Source organism: Dasypus novemcinctus, chromosome 8 (genome assembly GCF_030445035.2).
Source record: "Dasypus novemcinctus isolate mDasNov1 chromosome 8, mDasNov1.1.hap2, whole genome shotgun sequence".
Taxonomy (NCBI): Eukaryota; Metazoa; Chordata; class Mammalia; order Cingulata; family Dasypodidae; genus Dasypus; species Dasypus novemcinctus.
In genome coordinates, this window is record NC_080680.1 from 362449 (window position 1) to 368343 (window position 5895).

The window sequence follows — 5895 nt, forward strand, 5'->3', positions numbered from 1 at the left end:
AGAGAAATAGAAAGCATATGCTAAAATATTTGTAGCAAATACTTATGTACAAAAAATTCACAAAAGACAAGTTCCCCCTTGAAGCAGAGCTCATGACAGTTGACACTGGAACAGATCGAACCACTGGCTGGGATTATAAGCCACCTACTGATCCAGAGAAAGTTACATGTAGTGGAGTTGCCAGTTTTAACATTATCATTTCCAAAATTTGGCAACACTTTTTAAAATTATGCAAATTATGTAAACAAGAGGTACATTTTAAATCGATCTACATGCAAAACTCGATGTCATGCAAGGACACCAAGCACCGGGATTCTTCTCTCACAGGCAGAGCCCGTGATGGGCAGCCCTCGGTTGAAGGACCAGCAACGGCAGGCAGGTGGGCTCAATTTAAGATTCATTCACCTTATTCAACCTGCTCCTTTCCACTCATGATTATAAACCAGTTGTTTTTTTTCTAAATAGAAAAACTCTATAGGGAAAGACTACTGTCCTAGAAAGCTAACCAAAATGTTTGTGTTCCAGCCAATAGTACCTCTGCAGAAAAGGGAAGGGATAATATCAAGTGGTGGAACATGACACTCTACTTTTATATCACCCAAATTTATTAAGTTATTATCAGTCATTCCAAATTGTATGAACAAATGAAGAAAGCTGTCATCCGCTCTCTATGCCTGTGTAAATAAACTTAATAGGTTTAAATTTGGATAAAACTTTGCTCTTCTATGGTATGTAGATTAACAAGATTTCTCCCACTTATATCACAAATATGTACGGGTGTTCAGATCCAGTCATACACATTAAATATCACCAGTTACTTAGATAAGCTCCAAGTCTTTTAAAACACAGAAGGGAAATCCAAAGTTCAAATGTGAATTTAATGACAAATCATCTAACCATGCCATGAAACAAAAAATGTATATCCTGTGCAGTTACATGATTCCTTCAGGTGTTCTTCATCAAGCAATGCACATGCTAAATCACGGCTGCCTCAGACAGCTTCTGTTCTTCTTCTACAAAAGAGAATTACACATAACTTACATTTACTCAGGGGCATTTAATGAATGTCATGGCTCCTAGTTACGAAGTAACAGAATGAAGCAGCCATCAGCATTGTGTAACCTCAATACGAACACAAGACTAGCTCGTGGCAATAGCACTAGCTACACTCTGTCAGGCAGAGGTGTACTCAAAGCTGCTCAGCGACGAGACATAATCCCTGGATATATATATCCATAGATATACGAAAAGTTACATACTCCATTGTTATAAAAATGCAATTAAGGTAAATAATAGGATGTTAACAAATGCTTTGTCAATCTCTCAAAGAAGAAAGCACAGGAAAAGGAAAATAGCTGGCTTAACACCTGGCTCAAATTGTGCAATCTTCTATCTATATATAAAACTGTGTGAAATAAAAGTAAGGATGTATATATCTACGATTTTGAGCTTTTATATTCAGCTTGGCATTTTTTGTACTCTATCATCTTATTTCTGGACCAAGTATATTAAAGTAAAGCCATCCGACTACATATATAGAAAGCTACATATATCTATATATACATACATATATTTACATATGTATATATAGATACTTTCTTTTTATAAAAGATGAAGAAAAATAAATTAAAAAGCCAACCCCTTCCCTTTCTCTACCACATTGATATGCTCTTTTCCTCTTGCTGTCCTTCAGACTTTAAAGTGCCACACTGAGTTATTGAGAGAGTAAGAGTTCAATAACACTTAGATGGCTTCATGAGGCTCATGCTGGAAAACGTGGCTTCACAGAGAAAAATACTTCCATTTACACACAGAGAGCACTGCTGGACCTCTTGAGCAGGTCTTCAGAGAGGGAGAAGGAAGCAAAAGTGTTGGGTAGCACTCTTTAAAAAGAGTCACACATCTACTGCCATCTTTTTGTGGATATCTAGGCCACCTACAGCAGCACAGAATTCTTTAAAGGGTATTCTTTCATCTCCATCCTTTTTTACATTTATTATGGCTTTGTCTACAATTGGCTTTCACTGTGTATCTTTCAGACTGTTCCCTGCCATCACCTTCGGCAGCTGGAAGAGTTCTCCACTGGGAATAGAGCCATCTTTACCCATGTCATAGATACGGAAGGCAAACCTCGACTTTCGCTCCTTATCTCCTTTGACACTGAGCCGAGAGGCTCCCTCAGTGAGTTCTTCCAAGTCTACTTCTCCATTCCCATCCGGGTCGAAGCTATCTACTACTGCACTCAAGGACTCTGTTGTAGCTCTGGGAGAGACATGAATTCTCCCACACTCAAAGAACCAGAATTGTCCAAACAAGCTTCTTAAATCTCTTCCCTAGCCTTTTAATTCCATCAGCATCAAAGTGTGAGCGCACTTCCGACGGGTAACTTGCCTCATTTCCCATTTTGCTCGGTTGGAGCAGAGTGTGGGCGCTCAGACCCGCTAGACCCAGCTGTGCACGCCTGGGGCAGCTGCCACCCTCCCCTTATAGTCTTTATGTAACATTTATGTAATCTAAAGCTTCTTTAAAAATAAAAATATAATAATTTTAAAAAATTTCCCAAGGTAAAAAAAAAATAAAAGTAACTCCTTACTCTTCTCCATACACTCGTGCCCCCAAACCTACATGTTCAATTTCCATTATCAATACAGGGGATTATAGATGATAGGGGAGAGTGTAAAGATGTTTACTTCTGTAGCAAGAATTACAGACAGCTTACTAGAGTGGAAACGCCTTACACTGTACCATCCTGTAAGGTCTCCCCTAGCCAATTGTAGCTATTAAGTTCAAGGTTAATCAATTACACTTAAATGACATGTAGAAATCAGTTCTTCAGTTGCACTCTCCACACTTCAAGGGCTGGGTGTGTGGAGACCACGTGCGGCTGCGTCATAGACCATCAGGCAAACTCCTGCCTTCTGGGCTGCTGCGGTTTTCCTTCAACCTCGGACCACCCCCCTGTGCCTTGATGGAAAGCGCTTCCCTCATGCTAAGAGAGTCAAACGACCATGCATACACAGATTATACCAGTGTGATGAGAGCAAGAAGGCCACAGAGAGTCTAAATATTCCTAATGCAGCATCTGGGGCCGTTTCCCTCCTGTTCAGCCTGCATGGGAGTGGTAAAATTTAATAGTTAAATTTAACCCCATTAATAAACACCCAGTATAGCTTCCTGAGTACATCAACGTAAAATCTAGCCTTTTCTGTTAAAGGGCACAGAAAGGTCTTCTCCATTTTCTGTAACTGAAAGCATTCTGAATGAATGAATAAATAAAATGTTGGCAATAAAATAAGAAGAAGTAATTTTTATGGGGAGAGATGAGTTTAGCATCTACCATAAAAAAAAATTCCAAGTAAGAATACCCTTTTCTTGGTATTTTTATTCTTTTCTTTCATGATAGCTGCTTCAATGTGTTTTCTGAAGGTGAGTCCTGTGTGCATATATTATGTTGGAAAGTTTTTTAATAACCCTATGTAACTTGTTCTAAGTCAAGCTGTTAAATTTCATTTTTCAACCATGATGGAAGCTCAGAACACATAGCAGACCCTCAAGAAAGCAAAACATGCTTACAGATTTTCAGATTTGGTGTCAGAAATAGCCATGCGAATTGAGCCAAAATGAAACTTGGAAATTTCTACTTCCAGGCAAGACTGGACAACAGGAGCCAAATTCACCCTCCCACCTTAGTCAAGTATAAAAGGGGAAATTATATGGAAAAAAAAAAGTTTTAGATGCTGGGAAACAGACATCACAAGACAGCAAACCCTGCAAAGGGGAAGCACATGGGGTGCGTGCCCCTGGCGCGAGATGGTGGCCTGCAGGGAGGCTCAAGGCAGCAAGGTAGGGGCGACAACCACACAGAGCCCAGAGATCCCTCAGCGGAAGAGTCTGGACAGGGAGCCTGGGGAGACCGAGGCAGCTAGAAACACCAGAGAAGAGACACCAGCTAGAAACACCAGAGAAGAGAAAGCTGCACAGGGAGAGAGCTCGGGCTATGAGACTACTGACCCATCTCAAGGCTTCAGCCTAATACAGACCAGCACCTGCCTGTGAGGACACTAATTCTGTCCAGGGAAAAATCTCAGAGCAGCAGTGGGGCTCAAATCAGGGCTTACACAGGGCTGGTATTGGCTCGTGTGCCCACTACCTAAGCGGGAAAGCCTTGAACTTCAGGGAACACTGAGTAGACTACTCCGAAGGGTATTGCCTCACTGGTGAGGAAAAATTAACCCTCTACTAAATGCTTCTCTGCTCTCAGTTACCATTGTTTTGATAACCTGAAAAGGAGGAAACTGTTTCCAATCAATTTAAATGGAAAATGCAATAATATAGGAATATAAAACCACCAGCACTGAAAAGGCAAAATTTGCATTTTCCAGCAGGAAAATAAGAAGATCCATAATTAGGAGAAAATCGAATCAACGAACACTGACCCCAATATGACACAGAATTAGTAAACAAAGATTTTAAGACCATTCTACATACCGTATTTTCAAAATTGCTACAGGAAAGATTGAATCTGATAAGTCAAGAGAGAGAAGATATAAAAAAGACACAAATCTAACTTGGAGAATTGCAAACTACAATGTGCAACATGAAAATTAAAGTGGGTAGGATTAATAGTAGATTGCATACTGCAAAATTTTAAAAAAAGTGAACTTGAGGACACAGCAATAGAAACTGCAAAATGAAATATACGGAAAATACAAACAAACTGACAAAATTGTACAGAGCATTGGTGAGCCATGGGGCAATGTCAAGAAGCCTAATATGCATGTATTTGGAGCCCCCAAAGAAGGATGGAAAAGAAAAAAATATTTGAAGAAACAATATTTTGACAATTTTTCCACTTTCACGAAAATCATATTTTAAAAGGTTCAAGATGCTCAATAAAACCAAGTGCAAGACATTAAGGACACTACATGAAGTCATATCATAATCAAATTGCTAAATATATGTGATAAAGAGAAAATCTTGCATGCATTCAGGTGAGGGAGGACATTGCATGCAGGAAAAAAGGAAACAGATCTCTTGTCAGAAACAACATAAAGTAGGAAAGAAAGGAACATCTGAAAATCTGAAAACTAATGAAAAAAGTCAATATAGAATTCTCTATCTCGCAAAATACATATACTTCAAAAACGAAGGCAAAATAGAGGTTTTCATATATGTAAAAAAGCATGAAAGAAATCTTCAGCAGTAGACATGCAGAAGAAAAGGTAAAAAATATTCTTCACCCAGAAGAAAATGGTAACAGATAGATACCTGCATCTATACAAAGGAAAGAACATTACCAGAAATGGTAAATATGTATGTAAACAAAAGGGACTCTTTAAAAAACTTTAAATAAAAAATAATGAAAACATTGTACGTACAAATATGTAAAAGAATATGGATGGCAACAATACCCCAAAGACTGGGAGGGGAAAAGCTGATGTATGATGTTGTAAGATCTTTATAGTATAAGTAATTTGATATGACTGCTTGAAGGTGACTGTGATACATGAAAAATATAAACAGTACGGCAACCATGAAAACAAAACAAAATGGACTTACAGTTAATAAGACAAGAATGGAGATGACGTCATGTAAATACTCAGTTGATCCAAATGCAGGAAGAAAAGTGAATGATGAGACAAATAGAAAACAAATTGGAAGACTGTAGATTTAAACCCAACTATGGTGGTTTTCCTGTGGTTGCTATAACACATTATCACACAATGGTAGCTTAAAACAATGGAAATGTATTCCCTCATAGTTCCAGATCAAAGTGCTGGCAAGGCTGTACTCCGTCTGGAGGTTCCATGGGGGATTTGTTTCTTGCCTTCTCCATTTTGGGTAGTTGTCAGAATCCCTAGACTAGCCATGCTTCTGTTGGCTCCATCTTCATAT

At 38.8% G+C, this 5895-nt stretch overlaps 1 pseudogene; it reads right to left on the minus strand.

Moving 5' to 3' along the window:
- Positions 1–1895: 1895 nt before the first annotated feature.
- LOC131279590 (calcineurin subunit B type 1 pseudogene) lies at positions 1896–2403 on the minus strand (annotated as a pseudogene).
- Positions 2404–5895: the final 3492 nt, after the last annotated feature.